This window comes from Macrobrachium nipponense, chromosome 12 (assembly GCF_015104395.2).
Source record: "Macrobrachium nipponense isolate FS-2020 chromosome 12, ASM1510439v2, whole genome shotgun sequence".
NCBI classification, from domain to species: Eukaryota; Metazoa; Arthropoda; class Malacostraca; order Decapoda; family Palaemonidae; genus Macrobrachium; species Macrobrachium nipponense.
Window position 1 is genome coordinate 70,599,114 of NC_087205.1, and position 20,455 is coordinate 70,619,568.

General features: G+C 42.8%; 1 protein-coding gene across 1 annotated transcript in view; it reads right to left on the reverse strand.

The window, feature by feature from the left end:
• LOC135224595 (TBC1 domain family member 7-like) overlaps positions 1-19,594 on the reverse strand; it is a 24,694-nt gene extending 5,100 nt beyond the window's left edge. The window contains exon 1 of the mRNA XM_064263737.1: positions 19,460-19,594. The gene's annotated coding sequence lies outside the window, so the exon portion shown is untranslated. The remainder of the gene's footprint in view (positions 1-19,459) is intronic.
• Between the last annotated feature and the right edge of the window lie 861 nt (positions 19,595-20,455).

Sequence of the window (20,455 nt, forward strand, 5' to 3'; positions counted from 1 at the left end):
AATGTAAACAAACGATTGGAAGTTTTTTTTTTTTTTTTTTTTTTTTTTTTTTTTTTTTTTTTTTGCGTATTATAGTTAATGATTGATTAATAATTATTTGAAATGAGTACATACTGATTATTTATACATTTTATTGGCATACAGTGTTCCCCCCGTATTCGCGGGGGATGCGTACCAGACCCCCCTGCAAATAGTTAGAATCCGCGAATGTTTGGAACCCCTATTAAAATGCTAAAAACAGCCTATTTTGTTAGTTAAAACTTAAGAAAAACCACTAAAAATTTTCATACTTGGTTTTTTAAATAGTTTTATCACAAAAAGTGCATTTTATGATGAAATTGATAACAAAAACCAGGAATTTGTGGATATTTCTCATAGAAAAATACCGCGAATGCGCGAATTTTCCGCGAATAATGCAGGGAAATGTTCCCGAGAGAAATATGCGAATGTGTGAGTCCGCGAATCCGGAGAACGCGAATACGGGGGGTCCACTGTATTCTAAGCTTTTAGCTTCTTAGGTTTAGATGTCAGAATCATAGACTAGGCTACAGTAGCAACTGCTAACATAGGCTAGGCTTATTGCTAAGGGACATATGCTAAAGTCCTAATATATGCAGTAAAAATGGGGTTGAACATTACATGCAGTTGAATATTACTCAAGTATGTACAGTATTTTGCCTTTTTGGAGTCATATTTCTTCCGTCGGATCGGCAACGTAACTCTAGAACATGTGTTGTAGGCCTGGAAATATAATTTACTGGGGTGTTTTTGTAGGGCTTGGAACAGATTAGGCATTTTACATGTATTACATGTAAAATGCGGTTCAAGATACGAAAAACTCATGATACAAAGGCCACCTCGGAATGGATTAATTTTGTAATGGATTAATTTTGTATCTCGAGGTACCACTGTAAATTCATTTTATTTCGTAAAATGATATTGTCATGTTACAATAAAGTTTTATACATACTTACCTGACAGATATATACTTAGCTATAGACTCCGTCGTCTCCGACAGAATTTCAAATTTCGCGGCACACGCTACCGGTAGGTCAGGTGATCTACCGCCCTGCCCTGGGTGGCAGGACTAGGAACCATTCCCGTTTTCTAATCAGAATTCTTTTCTTCCACCTGTCTCCTGCAGGGAGGCTGGGTGGGCCATTAATCGTATATATCTGTCAGGTAAGTATGTATAAAACTTTATTATAACATGACAATATCATTTTTATACATTCAACTTCCCTGCCAGATATATACTTAGCTGATTAGCACCCATTGGTGGTGGGTAAGAGACAGCTAACTACTGAAATAGACAGGTAAACAACATATGTTGTAGGTATTAATAAACCTTGGTTCCTACCTTATTAGGCTGAAGACTTCGCGGCTACTGCCTTGGAGTCTGCTTAGCCTCAAGAGCCTCAGCGAGATATTGATCTATGGCTAAGAGTTCTTGTGGGTCTGCCAATGGGGTCTTATCCACTTACTCGGCAGAGCCTAAAGGCCTTTGTCATTGGGTGCTATTCCACTAACATGACAATACACCTTGTTCAAGGAGCACAACACCGATCCCGATCACCTGATCCTAACATCCATGTTAGTTCTAAGATTGCAAGAAGTTATCCCCGAACTCCTTACAAACAACCAAAAACTCGAAACATAATTACACGTTCATTTATACAAAATATACAAAAAAAAAAAAATTTTGTACCCCCCCACTAGCCATACATACCCTTGATCCCCTACCAGCAATGACACTATGCGCCCGTGCGACATCCGTGAGCTTGCTAATAGAAAACCAAGCACATATCTGACAAGAGGGTTTATGTACGATAAAATCAAAATATTTTAAGGATCAGTCTTTGCTCCAAGACCCAGCACTGTATCTGCTGATACAAATGGACCTAGAGAGAAGCACTTCTCATAAGTCACTTTCACATCCTTCAGGTAATGAGACGCAAACACTGAATTGCACCTCCAATAAGTAGTCTCAATGATATTTTTAAGAGACATATTCTTTTGGAACGCCAAGGACGTTGCTACTGCTCTCACCTCATGGGTCTTAACCTTTAGAAGACCGAAGGATTCCTCCGAGCAGTTCTTGTGTGCGTCAGTAATTACGCTTCTCACAAAGAAGGCCAAGGCGTTTTTGGACATGAGTCTTTTGGGGTTCTTCACAGCACACCAAAGACCATGTTGACAAGCTCCCATCTGTCTCTTCCTCTCTAAATAAAATTTAAGAGCTCTCACTGGACAGAGAGACCTCTCTGTCTCTCTGCCTACGAGGTTAGATAGACCTTTTACTTCAAAGCTTCTGGGCCAAGGTTTTGACGGGTTTTCGTTCTTCGCCAGAAACAATGTCTGGAACGAGCAGATAGCAGCATCTCTTTTGAACCCCACTGTGGAGTCCAGAGCGTGCAATTCGCTCGTCCTCTTGGCTGTAGCGAGAGACAACAGGAATAAGCATTTCCTAGTGACGTCGCGGAAGGAAGCCAGATGTAAAGGCTCGAATTTATCCGAGGAAAGAAATTTTCAGGACCACGTCCAGATTCCAACTAGGTGTTCTAGGAGTTGCTGCTTTTGAAGTTTCAAAGGATCTAATTAAATCATGTAGATCTTTGTTATCTGCAATTTCTAGCCCTCGATTTCTGAATACTGAAGACAGCATGCTTCTGTATCCCTTTATTATTGACACAGATAGGTGCGATTCCTCTCTCAGAAAGAGGAGGAAATCGGCAATGTTAACTATAGAGGTACTGGAGGAGGACAGCTTCTGACTCTTACACCACCTCCTAAAGACTTCCCACTTCGATTGGTATACTCTTCTCGTCGAAGCTCTGCGGGCTCGAGCGATAGAGCCCGCAGCCTTGCGAGAAAAGCCCCTCGCTCTGACAAGTCTTTCATAGTCGAAAGGCAGTCAGAGCGAGACCTGGGAGGTTGTGATGAAACCTCTCGAAGTGGGGTTGTCTGAGTAGATCTGGTCTGTTTGGAAGAGATCTGGGGAAGTCCACTATCCACTCCAGTACCTCCGTGAACCATTCTTGGGCTGGCCAAAATGGGGCTATTAGCGTCAACTTCGTGCTCTTTGAAGCTACGAACTTCCTGAGCACTTCCCCCAGGATCTTGAACGGGGGAAAGGCGTAGGCGTCCACACCCGACCAATCCAGGAGAAACGCGTCTATTGCGAAGGCTCTCGGATCTTCTACTAGAGAGCAAAAGATCTCTACTCTTTTGGAGAGGAACGTCGCAAACAGGTCTATGTGAGGTCTCCCCCACAGGGACCAAAGACTTCGACACACTTCTTCGTGTAGAGTCCATTCTGTGGGAAGGACCTGATTCCTCCTGCTTAGTCTGTCCGCTCTCACATTCTTTATCCCTTGCACAAATCTTGTGAGGAGAGTTATGCCTCTTTCTTCTGTCCAGGTTAACAGGTGTTCTGTTAACTGAAAGAGGGAGAAAGAGTGCGTGCCTCCTTGCTTGCATATGTAAGCCAGAGCCGTGGTGTTGTCCGAGTTTATCTGTATCACCCCGCCTCTGACTATCTCCTCGAAGAACTTTAAGGCTAGGTGTATGGCCACTAGTTCCTTGCAATTGATGTGCCAGGACACCTGTTCCTTTGTCCAGGTGCCTGACACCTCCCTTGCTCGTAGCGTCGCTCCCCATCCCGACTCCGAAGCGTCGGAATATAACACTTGGTCTGGGTTCTGCAGGGCAAGCGATACGCCTTCGTTCTTTTGAAGAGGAAGGATCCACCACTTCAAGTGATCTTTTATCTCTTGTGGAAGCGGGAAGGTGTCCGAGAGTTGTCCCGTCTTCCAACTCCACACCCCTTTCAGGAAAAACTGAAGAGGGCGAAGGTGAAGCCTCCCCAGAGAGAGGAACTTTTCTAGCGAGGACAGGGTCCCTAAAAGGCTCAGATAATCCCTCGCTGAACTGCTCTTTCTCTCTAAGAAGCTCGAGATTTTCGACAAACCTCGAGTGATTCTTTCTCGCGAAGGAAATACTCGAAAACCCCAAGAATCCATCTGAATCCCCAGATAGACCAAGCTCTGGCTGGGGATCAGCTGCGACTTCTCGAGGTTCACGAGTAATCCCAGCGATTCTATCATGTTTCTTGTTACTGATAAGTCCTCCAAGCACTGAATCTCCGACTTGGCCCTGATCAGCCAGTCGTCTAAGTAGAGGGAGATGTTATCCCTCTAGGTGAAGCCATCTTGCTACATTTGCCATCAGGTTGGTGAATACCTGTGGAGCTGTAGACAGACCGAAGCACAGAGCCCTGAATTGAAAATTCTTGTCTCCTATTACAAACCGAAGATATTTCTTTGACAAATGGTGAATGGGAACGTGGAAATACGCATCTTGCAAGTCCAGAGAGACCATCCAATCTCCTGGACGAAGAGCCGACATTACTGAGGCGGACGTTTCCATACGGAACTTCTTTTTCTGAACAAAGCGATTCAGAGCGCTTACATCCAGTACTGGTCTCCACCCCCCCCGATGCCTTTGGTACTAGAAAAAGGCGATTGTAAAATCCCGGGGAGTGTGGATCCTGCACAAGTTCGATGGCCTCCTTTTCCCACAATTGTTCCACCATTTGAAGGAGAGTCTTTCTCATTACAGGGTCTCTGTCTTTCTCATTACAGGGTCTCTGTACCTCGCTGACAGTTCCCGAGGCGTAGATGTTAGGGGAGGACTGTCCTCGAAGGGGATTACGTATCCTTTCTTTAGGACCGAGACTGACCAAGGGTCGGCTCCCCTTTTTGCCCATACTCCTGCAAAGTTCAGGAGTCTGGCGCCCACTGGTGCTTGAAGGAGCAACAAGTCATTTAGTTTTCTTGAAAGGTCTGAAGGAAGACCTTCCTCTCTTGTCAGAGCTCTTCTTTCTGGCAGGGGGACGAGCCGCTGCACCTCCACGAAAGGGCTGCTGAGGAGGACGAGAGTCCTTCTTATTCGTCGACACTACAGGACGTCCTTTCTTGGACGTTTGTACCAGTAGGTCTTGTGTCGCCTTCTCAGTTAGCGAGCGAGATATATCCTTCACTAACTGAGAAGGAAACAGATGATCCGACAGAGGTGCGAACAATAAAGCAGTCCTCTGGCTCGGAGAAACCCCTTTTGATAACAGGGATCCATATACTGATCTCTTTTTCAGAAGACCAGCACCAAATAGGGAAGCCACTTCTCCCGAACCGTCCTGTACTGCCTTGTCCATGCAAGACAGGACGCTATGGAGAATCTCTGGGTTTTTAAGAAACTCCGGATCTTTAGATTTGTTGGCCAGAACTCCGAGTGACCAATCCAGAAAATTGAACACCTCTAAAGTGACAAAAAGTCCCTTTAGAAAGTGGTTCAACTCCGAAATGCTCCACGTCGATCTGACCAATCCTAAAGAGTGACGTCTAGAGGCCTCCACTAAATTGGAAAAGTCCGCATCTGCCGAGGCAGGAAGAGAAAGACCCATAGTCTCTCCTGTCCCATACCAAATACCTCTCTTTCCATGGAGTTTGGAAGGAGGCATGCAGAATACAGTCTTTCCCAACTCTTTCTTCTTGTCCATCCAAGAATCTAAAGATTGGAGGGCCTTCTTCATAGAAATCGCAGGCTTCATTTTCAGAAAGGCCGAAGATTTCGCCGTAGCCGAGCTCGAAAAGAGAGAACGAGGAGAAGGAGGAGCTGCCAGACTAAGAGAGTCTCCAAACTCTTGTAGTAACAATGAGGCTAAGACCTTATAATTCGAGAGTCCCTCATTTGCAGGAGGTTCGTCATCAGACAAATCGTCCAAACCTCGATCAGACGAAGGAGAAAGCTCTCGTTTGGAGGGAGAGTCTTTCCAAGACCTCCTACGATCTGAAGGAGAGGAACTCCTATTTGGAGAAGAGTCATAAATTCCAGGAATGAGTCTCCGACTCCTGCCTCCTGGTTCTTGACTCTTGCCTCCTGACTCCTGCCTCCTGCCTCCTGCCTCCTGACTCCGGACTCCGGACTCCTGCCTCCGGACTCCGGACTCCGGACTCCGGACTCCTGGCTCCTGCCTCCTGACTCCTGACTCCTGACTCCTGACTCCTGCCTCTTGACTCCTGACTCCTGCCTCTTGCCTCCTGGCTCTTGCCTCCTGGCTCCTGCCTCTTGCCTGGATGACTCCACATCTGCCTGGCTCTTGGCTCCTGCTCCTGGGTGACTCCTCACTCCTGGCTTCTTGGCTCCTGCCTCCTGGGTGACTCCTCACTCCTGGCCGGTGCCAGACGCCTGATCGGTTCATCCACGTTCGTAAAGGAAGCCTCACCTCAAGTAGGAGCATCGATCCTGGCGGCAGATACCTCCATTACGTCTGGAGGAGGATTTTGATAGGAAGGGAAGAGTCTTTCCTTCTAGGAGGCTCCTTTGAAAGGACTCCTACAAAAGACGAAATCTGCTCTTGCATAGCAATCATGAACCTCTTCGTAACCTCCTCTTTATCCTCTTCGGGAGGAGGGGAAGGAGGAGGGGAGGAGTCCATAGCCTCCACCTCCTGACTCCTTCTAACTCTGGTTGACAGAATGGCTCTTCTTGCCTTCTTAACTCCCGAAGGAGACTCCTCAGGGAAGTTTTCCGGGCTCGAGTCAATCGTCGGAGCCTTCCAACTCCTCTTCAGTGGTCGAGAGCGATCTGAATCCCTCCAATCACGTCTCGGAGATGAAGATCCCGACGAAGAAAAACACTCACGCAGGACGCTTTTACAATAGCGATCCTTGGCAGTCTGGGGTGTCACAGAAACCGCCGAAGGGACACCTGATCGGTGGGGATTCTCCACAACCTCCTTTCGGTTTTCGACATTCCTTCTCCTCTGGGCATGTGAGCTTGGAAGAGGTCTAGACCTAGGAGCGTTGCGGAGTCGACCAGATGCCCCCTCCACTACACTGGGGACACTCATATCACTGTCCACTGAAAAATCACTAGCCTTACCTTGCAGGGCAGCCATTTTGTTTTCCATCAACTTGAAGGCTGCTTTTAGATCCGCAAGTTCTTTCGCTGAATCTACAGGTTCTGCAATAGGAGAAGGGGCTGCAATGGAAGGAGAAGTAGCAATACTTACCCTTGGGGAAGATCCCAAGCTAGGAATTAGTTCATTAGATCTCGAACTACTTAAACTTCTATAAGAAGCCTTCCTCACTCTTTCTCTTTCTAACTTTTTCAAATAATTAGTTAGATTCTTCCATTCATTCTCACTCAAATTCTCACATTCCTTGCAAGTATTAGTGAAAGAACATTCATACTCCCTACAACCCTTGCATACCGTGTGAGGGTCTACTGAAGCTTTCGGCAACCTCACCTTACAGCCTACATTCACACAACGTCTCACAACCATTCCAGTGTCAGACATTTTTAAAGAAAAATCCAAAATCAAGTCCACAAAACAGTCCACAAAAGCGTATGCCAATCCAACAATCCAGATACGTCACCAAAAGTCGGTCAAGAAGATCAATTGCCGGTGAAAAAAGAAAAACCAATCGAGAGGAACCAACAACAATGTTGATGGTCCGGGCGACAGAAGAATTCCGATTAGAAAACGGGAATGGTCCTAGTCCTGCCACCCAGGGCAGGGTGGTAGATCACCTGACCTACCGGTAGCGTGTGCCGCGAAATTTGAAATTCTGTCGGAGACGACGGAGTCTATAGCTAAGTATATATCTGGCAGGGAAGTTGAATGTATAAAAATGATAATTATAGCTCACAATATCAAAAGATAATAAATAAAATTAGTAACAAATTCTGAGCATATCTGTTGTAAAATATTTACATAAATTTAACAAGAACAAAGACACAATAACTTTCTTTGATTTATACATGTTTTTCTAATATTGCTTTGCACTTTTCTTTGCAAAATTATGTTTATAATTGACATACGTACGTACTACCAAAAAAGGTAAGAAATAAAACCGACAGCAACCCCTTGGTATATTTATGAGCAAATTTACTAAAAGAAGTCTTGTGAGACAGGCAGGCACTACATCCTCCCTTGAAGTCAAGATCCCAACTAATTCTCTCATAAGCTGCCCATTGGATTTTAACTAGTCTAAAAGTTGCCATTAGTGAATTTAGGGGCTATAGAAGTAATGACATCTCTTTCCTGCCCGATTCCCCCAAATTGATGGCATGTAATACTGTTACTCATCATGAGTCACTCAGTCCACAACCCAAAACCTGTTACTACTACTTGTGTAAGCATGTCTGGCCATTAAGGGTTCAAGTTTGCCCAGTCTGGGTTAAGGGTTAAGCCCCAATAATGCACCTGTATCATAAGACATGGCTCTCTGTGACTTCAAAAAACCAGGAAGACTAGAGCTGGCAGACCTAAAGGAAGCTTTGTGTGCTCTAACTGAATGAGAAAGCTTGTGCTACTTTAAAGGCTTAAGCACCTAAATACTAAAAGATAACAGAGACCTAGTCTCAATAGAAACCATGAAATGTTGGAGAGAGGGAAAAAGAGAAGTGATGATAACACCCAACTCCACTGCCTCATCCAAATGCATCTCAACCAACTCAAGAGCATTCCCAGATGATCCATAGAAAGTAAAGCAGCTAGAATAGCATCTAGTTTGGAAATAACAGTAGAATCTGTAACCATAGTAGGACTGGAAAGAGAAACATTAACAGAGTCAGAAGGATGAGACTCTTCAATATCTGAAGAAACAGCATGTAACAAATGAACAAGTGCATTTCAAGGTGAAACAGGAATAGCAGACATGGATTTAGAATAAGAAGTAGATGAAGATAAAGATTGATTCATCAATTGCCTTGGTTAGCATAACAGACTTAGAATTCACTACAGACATATTATATTTAATAATAATGTCTACACCTACAAAGTTATTCCTATCGGTGAAATCAAACTCATTACAGAACTAGATGCCAATGACGGTGCAAAAAATTACAAATTTTTAATCAATTTGTATTTTTCATAGCTAACCAACCTGAGGTCTTAACAATAAGATAATCTTCTTGCGCCAGCTGGGAACCGGCTAAAAACTATCAAAGATTGTAAAGCAAGGAATCTGTGGCATCTGGCAACTCATGCATATTTGAGGTGGAAGCTGGCCACCGACCAGGCATAGAACCCCGTGACACAACAGTCTTTCTTTGACTGCCATAGAGAGTAGTCGCTTGTGCTCTCCTTCCCAAGCCAGTCGCTTTGTTTACCCGTGATTTCTTTGTTTCAATGTGTTTGTGTGTGTGCCTTGTTGAGTCCTCCAATTCTTCTAGTCCTCATCAACATATGTGCCTGGGCATTCAGGGATTTCCTTGCTCAAGATTCTTGGCTGCTTCCATTACAGATCCCCATACTACATGCAGCAGGTGCCAATCTAATTTTTGTACCATTATTAATACTTGCTCGGAATGTCATTCCCGGCCTGTGTTGCAGCGGAGGGCTTTCTACAAGAAGAGGGTGCATCATAAAGTATCCACTTGTCCTTCTTGGGAGGGTTTTTTGCCCTCTTATTTGAACAGTGCAGCATCCCCTTCTTCCAGAAGTGTTCCCTCTGCATCGGTTGTACCTCTGTCTCTCTCCCACAATCTCCCAAGAGGGAGATGGCTACGCCTTCTGCTTCCTTTATTTCAGATTCTGAATCGAACAAGATGGCAGCTGTTTGGACATCTCTAGGCCTATGGGGTGCCCCCTCTTTGGATGGCCTACTCTCACATTTCTTGGCTGCTTGTAAACCACCATCAACCCTTTGTGAACGTCAATGCTTACTGGGTCGCCCTTTATTGCTCTGCCAGTGAGGCCATCGACCAGTGCTGCCATTTTAGATGACATGACATCACTCCCAACATCCTCTCAGTCTAAGACGTCAGCTGCGGTGGCGTCTCTACCTCCCATTGTTGTGACATCATCTCCATCTTCGCCTTTGACTTCATCACAACCTCTCGCTGAGCCATCGGAGACGTTGTTTCAAGCTATAGTCAAGGGGCTGAAATCTGTTTTTCGAGAGAAGTATTCTGCTCTCTTTGGCAAGTCGTAGAAGGAGTGATTCCTCTTCTCCTCCTTCTAGCAAGAGACGTCATAGAGGGAGTAAGCTCTCTCCTCTGTCTCCTGCTTTTTCATCTCCTTCTCCTCCTCCTTGCACACAAGTCAAACAGAGAATTATGGACTTTGTGATGCTGTCTTACTCTATCTTCTGCGAGTGGGGGGAGTGGTTTGCCGACTTCTCTCCATGGCCATATCTCTCCCTTAAACATACATGTATCTGACAATAGAAGTCTTAGCCCTCCATCTCAACCATCTCCGTATCCTGTACCTGTTCCAGTCCATCGTTAAGATGATAAGGCTCCAATTGAGAAATCGAAGGTTCCCTGCTAAAAGTGTCTCCTGCACCTTCCAAAGGTTTTTCTCTCTGCAAACGTGTTGTGGTTGAGGGTCAAGAACGTGAGGCAACTCTGGTCCGCAGACATTTTTCCTGTTCCCCTTCCAAACCAGGACCTTAGGAATCAGTCACTTTCAGGAAGTTCACTTCGGTGTCGTTCCATCTCAAGACCATGCCTGTGTGTCGTCGCACTGCTGTGTATGATTCACCCCACGAACTTGTGCATGGTTCGTCGCACGAGCGCATACATGGTTTGGCTCGAGACCATGTACGGGTTTCCTTTCCTCTCTAGTGCTGTTAGGGAAGGATGAGGATCCTTCCAAGCTGCCTTCTTCATGTCCCTGGTCCCCTTAGCCAGAACCAGAGGAAGAAGAGAGCCAGGAGATTCGGCCAAAACCTTTAATTGATTCTAAAATGACATTATGATAAAATCAAATTTTACATCTTATTACCAAGTAATTAATAGCTAACAGTTTATAGCACCGGCAGCTAAAATTTGGAATTCATGGTAGCAATTCTTTTTTGTTTTGTCTATAGGTAGCTAGTCCCGCCCACTTTTGGGAAGAAGGGGAACAACTGGGCCAGGTACTTCAATTTGTTTATGACTAGCAGTCATAAACAAAAGTATATGTAAAATGTTATTTTATCGTAAAAATGTCATTTTTACATAATTAACTTACCAAGTAATTTCATAGCTGATTACACATTGACAGGAGTTGGGATACATGGACTACTCTACCCCAACCATTGTGATAATGAATTTGTGAACAGAAAAGGGGCTTACATTTCTGAAATGCTTGTTGTTTCATTACCTTGAAAGAGAGCTGCTGCAAGAAAATACTGCCTCTGGTCAGTGCTCCATCTTACATAGTAAAGGCTGGGTAGTTTTACCCAGGTAGCCTACTGCCTTAGTGGGAGCTTTGAAGCGAAGCCTATGGTCTAATCGCTTGCAAAGATTAAGCAAATAATGCCCTTGCCCAGGGCACAGTACCAACAAAGACCAGAACAACAATGTTACCTATATTTTAAAACAAAATTCCAACCCTTCACCAAAACAATTGGAGGGTATCCTGGTACCACGTACGTACCACCGGACTCCCCAAAAACACACAATACATAAAGGCACAAAGGTAGGAAGGAATGCTTTCTTGATTCCCTTCCCCAACACCATGCCAGCCACTGATAAGGGGCTAACATACTGCATTCACTATTATACAGATTCTACCTCTTTTAGATAATGTGATGCAAACACGGACTTGCATCTCCAGAAAGTTGTTTGAAGGATTTCCACAGGGAAAGGTTCCTCTTAAATACCATAGGAGTGGAAATCACTCTGATTTCATGCGCTTTTACCTTGAGAATAGGTAAAAGTTTTTCACCTATTTGAGTGTGATTCTCTAATCACTTCCCTTAAGAAGTGATCCTTAACGATTTTAGGTAAATTTCTCAAATGCAATTTCTCGAAAGTCAAATTCTTGAACTCAATTGCTCGAAAAATAATTTCTCGAACTATCATTTTCTCGAATCCCATATTTCTCGAAAACTGATATCCATTTTGTCAAGAAAATTGAATGGAAAAAATTTTCATGTACTTCAAGGAAAAATATATCCTTTTGGGTTGACAAACACAAATGTTAAAAATTTATTGTAAATACAAAGGTTATAATTTTATTGTATGTATAAAAATATTATCATTCAGAATGAAATACAGTATTAAAATGTAATCAATCAAAATGAAATGCTGTATGCTACACTTCGTAGATATTCTTCGACAGGCCTCTCTTCGTCATAATTTATTACAATGATTTGTAACCTTTTTGCACAGTCACGATACTTCTTTTTGCGCACAGGAATACCAACACCTCCCAAATATAGTTCAATTCGTAGCTCCTGTAGACTCTCGTTGTAATCCTTGTATAAATTTCCAGATGGATGGATGACAAGCACTTAATTGCTATTCGAAACCGTAATGCCAGCCCTCAACTGCATTGTTCGTCTTGGGCATTTCTTCCTTGACATAATCAAAACAGTTCCATACTTCATGTTTAAAGAAAGGGGCACGTCTACAGTTATTTCTATGCGGCCACCTGATCCATGTATCTTCAAAAGAGTCAACCACACTTTGAATTTCAACGGGAAAAACTTCATTTTCAATTAAATATTCAAATGTTTCTTCGACCTTGAAAACTGGTACAAATGCTAACGCAGATAACAGGCGAACCTGAATAGCAAATTCAGCATCTGTGTCGTACCGTACTTTGAAGCCATTTTCTTGAATTTTGCAATAAATGGATTTACAAAAATGAAAAAAACAGCCACGGCATTTTGTCCTTGGAAATTCATGCTCTATAGCTCTAATCATGGCCAAGTCAAAGTCTATCATTATTGTGGCTGGCTCAAATGTTGGGATTTTTTCTTTTACAATCTGCAGGAATCTTTTGTAGGTCTCTTGAGTTTTGTTCGGTAATAGTGCATAAACGAGGGGTATGATACTTCCTGAATGCACACCATGTATTGTATACAACTGAAAAAAAATTGAAGGTACCGTCTTAAAGGTACCATCACCGAACCAGTTCTCTGAGCATGCTAGTAAATCGAGGTTTCTCTGTGTCGAAAAAATCAATACACGATCATTTGTGGGACCCGAGTCATACATAAGAAACAGTTCTTTGTGAGTTTTGGTAAATTCTCCCGGGATGATAAGATCTTCTTGGCAATCGGGCAAAGCAGGGACATCATTTTTCTTAGCTCGTATATTGCGTATATTTCTCTTCACATTTGATATTGATGGGAGTTTCACTACAACAGCCCCACTTAGCACAAGACACTATATAATGGGGTGTATCCCAATTTTTGATTGCATCCTCTCTCACTTTTTCTTGGACTCTGGCAGCTTCGACTTTAGCCCCATCTCCTGCATGATTGTGGTCACCACTCTCTTTTTCTATATTATCATCGATGGTGATAGCATGAGCAGAACATTTAAATTTCTTGCACATTTCACATTTCCAATAAATTTTGTTATTTACTCCTTTGTCCTTGATATATAAATATCCATTTAAACATAATTTCTTCCTTTCCTTTTCACTCTCAACATACGTTGCTTCCATCTTGATGGGTTGAGACTACTGGAGAAAAATATAACGGGAAAAACTCAATTCAGAATTTTGTAAACAGAATGAGAAGTGTTTAGAATGCTAATGGCCTCTTTATGAATTGGTCTTTAGCGCTTATGGGATACTTTCGATTGTGTTCGAGAAATTTACGCTTGGAATGCTAATAGCCTCTTTATAAATTGGTCTTTGGCGCTTATGGGATACTTTCGATTGTGTTCAAGAAATTTACTTGTTTGTTTTAAAGTAATTGACATTCGAGAAAATGATAGTTCGAGAAATTATTTTTCGGTCAGTTGAATTAGAGAAATTTACCTTCGCGCAATTGATTTCGAGAAATTTGCCTGACACCATCCTTAACGGACGTCCATAAATTACTGGAAGGTCCTCTAGTCTTCTCCGTCCTCTTCAAGTAGAACTCCAGGGCTCTTACTGGGCAGAGGCCTCTCTCCTCTTTTTCAGGCCCTAATAATTCTGACATTCTTAATTACAAAAGAATGAGACCAGGGTCAAGAAATTTCAGAGATAGTGAACAGATTGTGTCTCCTCCAGAAAACCTGACTCTCCAATACATAGCCTGAAGTTCACTTGCTCTTTTTGCCGTCGCTAAGGCTATGATGTCTCGGTTTACCAACAAATCTGATCCTCCATGTCTGAAAACATAGTTGAGCATAGCTCTATAACACTTGATCGTAGATGCAGATAAGCCTCTGGAATCTCTGATAAAGAGGAGAAAGTCTGCAATTTCTGTCACAGTTGTCTTAGAAGACAAGATGCCCTTTTGTTTGCAGCATGTGCAGAAGATTGTCCACTTATTTTGGTAGGCTGCTACAGAGGATTTACGTCTACATTCTGAAATTGCTCTAGCAGCCTTTCTTGAAAATCCTTTAGCTCTAAGTAATCTATTGCCAGTTTGAAACCTGTCAGAGCAAGAGAGGATAGCCCTTGATGAAACCTCTTGAAGCGCAGTTGTCTGAGCAAATTTGTCTTCTGAGGTAGCAATCTTTGGAAGTCCACTATCAGAGCCAACAGATCAGGAAACCACTTTTAGTGGCCAGAATAGGGCTATCAAAATCATAGACACATTAATGTGTGTTAGCAACTTGTTTAGTACTTCCCTTATTAAACCAAACAGAGGGAAGGCATAAAGGAATTTGTCCTACCAATCCTGTAGCATTGCATCCGTAGCCAGTGCTAGCGGATCTGGTACTGGGGAGAAGAATGTTGGTAGTCGAGAATTTGTGTGCATTACAACTATTGTCGTCCAATTCCCCTTGGACCACAGCAGGAGATCCCTTGCTGCTTCGCACAGTGAAAAGGAGTGAGTTCCCCCTTGACTGCTGATGTACACTAGTTCAGTCATGTTGTCTGAGTGCACTGCTATTGTTCTGTTGTATACCTATGATGCAAAGCTCATGAGACCTAAGTGAATATCTTTTAACTCTTTCACATTTATGTGCATCTCCTTTTCCTCCTGAGACCACGCTCACAACACTTCCTTGGTCTCTAGTAGGGCTCCCCAACAAACGTCCAACGCATAGGCATAGAAGTTCAGGTCGGGGTTCTGTTGGTGAAGAGACATTCCCTCCTGAAGTATTCCTTCTGATTTCCACCACAGCAGATTACTTTTTAATTCATGTTATCAGAAACACAAATGAATCAGGCTGACTTTTTCTGTCCCAGCTGGCCCTGAGATACAACTGAAAAACTCTCATGTGGAGTCTCCCTAAAGACACGAACTGCTCTATCGAGGCCAAAGTCCTGATCAGGCTCACCCACTTGTTGGCAGAGCATGTTGAAGTGTGATAAACTCTTATATTTTCTGAAGCCAGACTCCACTCTTTTGGGAGATGGAAAAGCCCAAAAAAGAAGAGTTCAAAGTCATTCCCAAATAAACTATCTCCTGAGAAGGAAGTTTATTAACAACCCTAACTCCTGAGTACAATTTAGTGTCCTTTTCAAGTCCTCCATGCACTGCTCCTTTGACTGAGAGCGAAGAAGCCTGTCATCCAGATACAGAGCCATCCTTGCTCCTTCTAAATGCAGCCATCCTGCTAGAGGAGCAAGAACCCTTGTGAACACCTGTGGGGACGTCAGCAGGCCAAAACAGAACGCCCTGAACTGATACACTTGATCTTTGAATGCAAATCCGAGATATTCCTTGATTATGGATGCACTGGGATGTAGAAGTATGCATCCCTCAGGTCTATAGAGACCATCCAATCTCCTTGGCGCATTGCTGATAGAATGGAGCGGTTTGTCTCCATGCGAAATTTTGTCTTTTGAACAAAGACATTCAGGGTGCTCACAATTAAAACTGGTCTCCAACCTCCTGTCAACTTCAGCACTAGAAACAGCAGATTGTAAAATCCCTCTGAATTCTTGTCTTTGACTAACTCTACTGCTTTCTTTTCGAGGAGGGAATGAACTTCTTTTGCAAGAGCTGAAAACTCCTTTGAGCCTACTGAGTAGGCAGTCAAGACAATAGACTTCTTGAACATGGGGGGCCTTTTCTAGAGACGGAATTGAATACCCGAATCTTAGTAATTCTGTTACCCATGGCTCTGCACTTTTCCTGCTCCATACTTCCCAAAACTGTTGAAGTTTTGCTCCTACTGGTGCACTGAGGAGATCACTTTCACTTTTTGGGAGCCAATCTCATAAAGTTTTTCCTACTGGCTCGAGAGCCAAAGCGGATGTTTGATCTTGTTCTGGGGTTCAATTTCAGTCTACTCCCATGAAAAGGAAAGGACTGCAAAGGGGAAGCTACCTTCACGCTTGATAGAGTAGCTCCTTTTGGCCGTCTCATGGAATGGGCTAACAAATCTTGTGTTGACCTCTTCTCAAGACCTGACGCTATATCACTAATCAAAGACAGAGGAAAGAGGGAGTCCTTTACTAAAGGTAAAAATACAAGAGCAGACTTTTGAACTGTGGTGACTCGTTTAGTGGTGAAGGAACACCAAAGCTCCCTCTTTTTCAACACTCCCATTGCTTAAAGGGAGGCTGTTTCTCTTGAAGCATCCCTTACTCTCTTGTCTACACAATACAGGACATCAAGCAGATCCGATCCTATGTCTGAAGGGAAGTCAGGGTAATAATGAATCTTCTTTGACAGGGCTCCTACAGACCAATCCAAAAAGTTGATAACCTCTAAATCTTGAAGGTATTTTTCAAAATATGATCTAGTTCTGCTGAGGAGAACATTATCTTGGCAGCAGAAAATGTTGACCTTCGCAATGAATCTATAAGGCTAGAGAAGTCCCCTTGAGAGGAAGCAGAGACTCCCAAGGAAGGAGCTTCTCCAGTCACGTAGCATGCATACCTTCTAATTAGAAGGTGCGACGGCAGATAGCTAAAGCAAGCCTTCCCTTTCTCTCTCTTGTCTGCAAGCCACAAGTCCACTTCCTTAAGCTTTCTTCACAGAGGTTGACAGAACCATCTTTGGCAGCTTTGTTGCTTCCTGTATCACACTTAACTGAAGCGTTGTAGTTGGAGAAGCAAGAGCTGCTGGAAAGAAGAAGGTAGGCTAAGTACACAACAAAAAGTTCAGTAGTGTTGCATAAGCTGAAGATGATGAAGCCCCTTCTGGTGGACTGAAATTCTTCCTTCTTTACCAACAACACTGGAAAAAGGAGAGGATCGCAACTGGTTTTCAGCGCACAAGGCTTCTTTACTTAGCCTACAATGTCATCCAACTTCTGTTGGACAGGATCTCTAGACTGTCCTGGTCTCGCTAGAACTTGCTGAGGCACTGAATTTACTAAAAAATCATCTCAAGCCGAACTCGCTGAAGAAGCAAAAGATTAATTGGGAATCTTCCCTGTCTGTCGCCTGGGAACTGGCTGTTCCACTAATACCAAGCGAATGTCGTTCACTAGGTGTTCCACTGGAGGATCAAATATTTCTGAGAGCCTGGAAGACGCTGGGTGCTTTGACGCTGACTGGTGCTTGTTAGCGACTGAACATTTGGGCGCCAACTTGTGCGCTTTTGGGACAGCTGCACTTCTAGGCGCAGGCATGCTCTCTCGGCTCTTAACTGACGATGAGCTCTCCGCAGAAAACCTCTCTGGACTACCTCAAAAGCTGCACAAAGGAACAGCTTCTCTAGACTTCTTACACGGAACCACTGACGTCACCAAAGTGTCAGTCGCAGACCTTCTCAGCGGTCTAGAAGAATCACTATACCGCCATCGGCGCCTCTTTTCCGGACTGGAAGCCTCGGAACTCGAGGAAAGATGGTGCACTTCCGCAAAGATGCCTTTCCAGTGGCTCTCTGCTGTCTTCACCTGGGATCTAGTGACAGGTAAGACTGAGGGGCCGACCCTACTGATCTCCCTTGGGCTTCCAGTATGACTTCTCCCCAGTGATTTTACAGGGATTTTACAGGGGAGTATGTCATTGACCTTTGCCTAGGAGAATCAGCAGGATGTACAGCCATCTCCTCCACTTGCACTTCACTTACAACACTTTTGCACACCATGAGAGCTTTCACTGAATTATCTAACTAAGTCACTGTATTAAATATTTCTAACTTACTGTCGAATTTACTTTCTAATGTGGCAATGGTGTTGGGGTTAAGAACCTGGGAGTTGGGATCAGGATTAGAAGAAATAATAGATGGGCTGGGCATGGGAGAAATAGCATGGACAGAACAACTGGAACATCAATAGATCTATCTAACTCTGGACTAGCAGTCACCCTGTCTTGCCTAATAATGGCTTCTCTTTGTCTATCCCTAGGCAATTTAGATAGATAAGAAGTTCAAGTCTTCCACTGTTTTTTATCCCATCCTACACACTCCAAGCAAGTATTGTCCATTGAGCAGTTTTGCCCTCTACAATTCACAAAAATTGCATGAGTGTTATATTTTGCCAACGTTAATCTTGTCCTGCAGCCCTTGCTGCAATAATGAGTACTTAATACACTAGTGTCAGACATCATCGGTTACAAGTCAAGTTAAATTCTGTAAATGAGACTAAATATCTAAATTAACTGAATAATTATCTTATAAAAACACAATTCAAATAAAAACAAATGCCAAATGGCTACAAAAAAAAGTACTTCACCGATTACAGGAAAGACAAAGAATTCAAATTCCGAACCAGCTGCTGACCCACAACCTTGTTGTAAGCTGGCAGAAGCAAATTGAGGTACCTGAAATTGTTCCTCTTCTTCCTGAAAGTGGGCAGGACTAGTTACCTATAGCCAAATCAAAGAAGAATTGCTACTGCGAATTCTGAATTTTAGCTGCAGATGCTAGAAACTGTTAGCTATGTAATTACTTGGTAAGTTCCTTATGTAAAAATAATGTTTATAGTTTATTCTAGTTTCTCAATATGCTTTCCATGAACCAAAAGGGGAGCAGAAGGCAGAGCTAAAGACAGTCTCACTAATAACTAAAAGGCCTTGGGGAGAAAAAGCCACAGACTGAGTATGTAGTGATAAATACAGACAAAAGACTTGGAAGAGGAGAAATGACAAATCTGGGACCTGACCTATTTGCTTCTGCAATGATCTGTCTGCTTCCATTAGCTTCCTATATCTGATGAACTGAAGCATCAAGTCCTTAAACCAACCCCTACATTCCACGAATCCAATTGCTAGATCACATTCTATACCAATGCACCCAACACAAACAGTCTGTCTATCCACCTCAAAATTCAACAGCCGGGTTAGGCAGTAATCATTCCTACAGAACCTGGTGTTCTTAGTTTGGCTTCTGGTGGAAAACATCCTAGGAAGATTAAAATAGTACAATACCATGACAGGAACAAACAGCTAAACATCATGAAATACCAACAAGTGCCTATACACAATGGCAGCAAGGAGAATTCTGACAAGAGATAAAACATTCAAACACACCTGGTGAAGAACAGGTGAACCAGACAGTCTCCCAGATCAGCCAACTGATCTTCTTTTGTTTGAATGCCGACTCACCTATTGGCACAGAGATATACATAAGCTATCTTCATCTAAAATAAAAAAAATTCTTATACTAACAATAGAACCTTTTCCTTCCTCAGCAGCCAAGGTACTGTATTCCTGATCAATCTTGTATGAAAGTGCTGTCAGTTCACTTTCTGCTTTGCTGAACTGTAAAAAAAGGGTAAAAAATTAAGAATACAATTGCAAAACTTGTTGTATATACATGAAACTCCAATAGTTGACAAGTGCATTTTGCAATAGTACTTCTAAATATGTTTTGTACTTTAAAGCAGAAAAACTTTTTGCAATAAAGAACTGATTAGTACTACTTTAAATAAAAAGCAAGTGTCAAACAGATATTAAACATTTTATATGTAAATTTCAAGAGCTTTCACACTTAAAAACTTTACACTGAGTTATGGGGATATTCTTTGGAAAGCATTTTCTTTATGCCTAATATCATACCCTCTTTATAAGGGAAAAAAAACTACTTTTGAGAATACCAAAAGTCATTTAATCAAGCAAAATGACCAAAAGGAGACAGGATTAAGGCTTAGTATGCTTGGAAGCAAATTTAACAAAAAAACCTTAAGAGAAACCAAAATACCTGCTTATAGTATTGGTATCTAATATCATGCCTTTTTTCTTAAGTGAAAAAATGGATTGAAAAATGATATTGTCATGATACAATAAAGTTTTATACATACTTACCTGACAGATATATACTTAGCTATAGACTCCGTCGTCCCCGACAGAAATTCAAATTTCGCGGCACACGCTACCGGTAGGTCAGGTGATCTACCGCCCTGCCCTGGGTGGCAGGACTAGGAACCATTCCCGTTTTCTAATCAGATTCTTCTCTTCCACCTGTCTCCTGCGGGGAGGCTGGGTGGGCCATTAATCGTATATATCTGTCAGGTAAGTATGTATAAAACTTTATTGTATCATGACAATATCATTTTTATACATTCAACTTCCTTGCCAGATATATACTTAGCTGATTAGCACCCATTGGTGGTGGGTAAGAGACAGCTAACTACTGAAATAGACAGGTAAACATCATATGTTGTA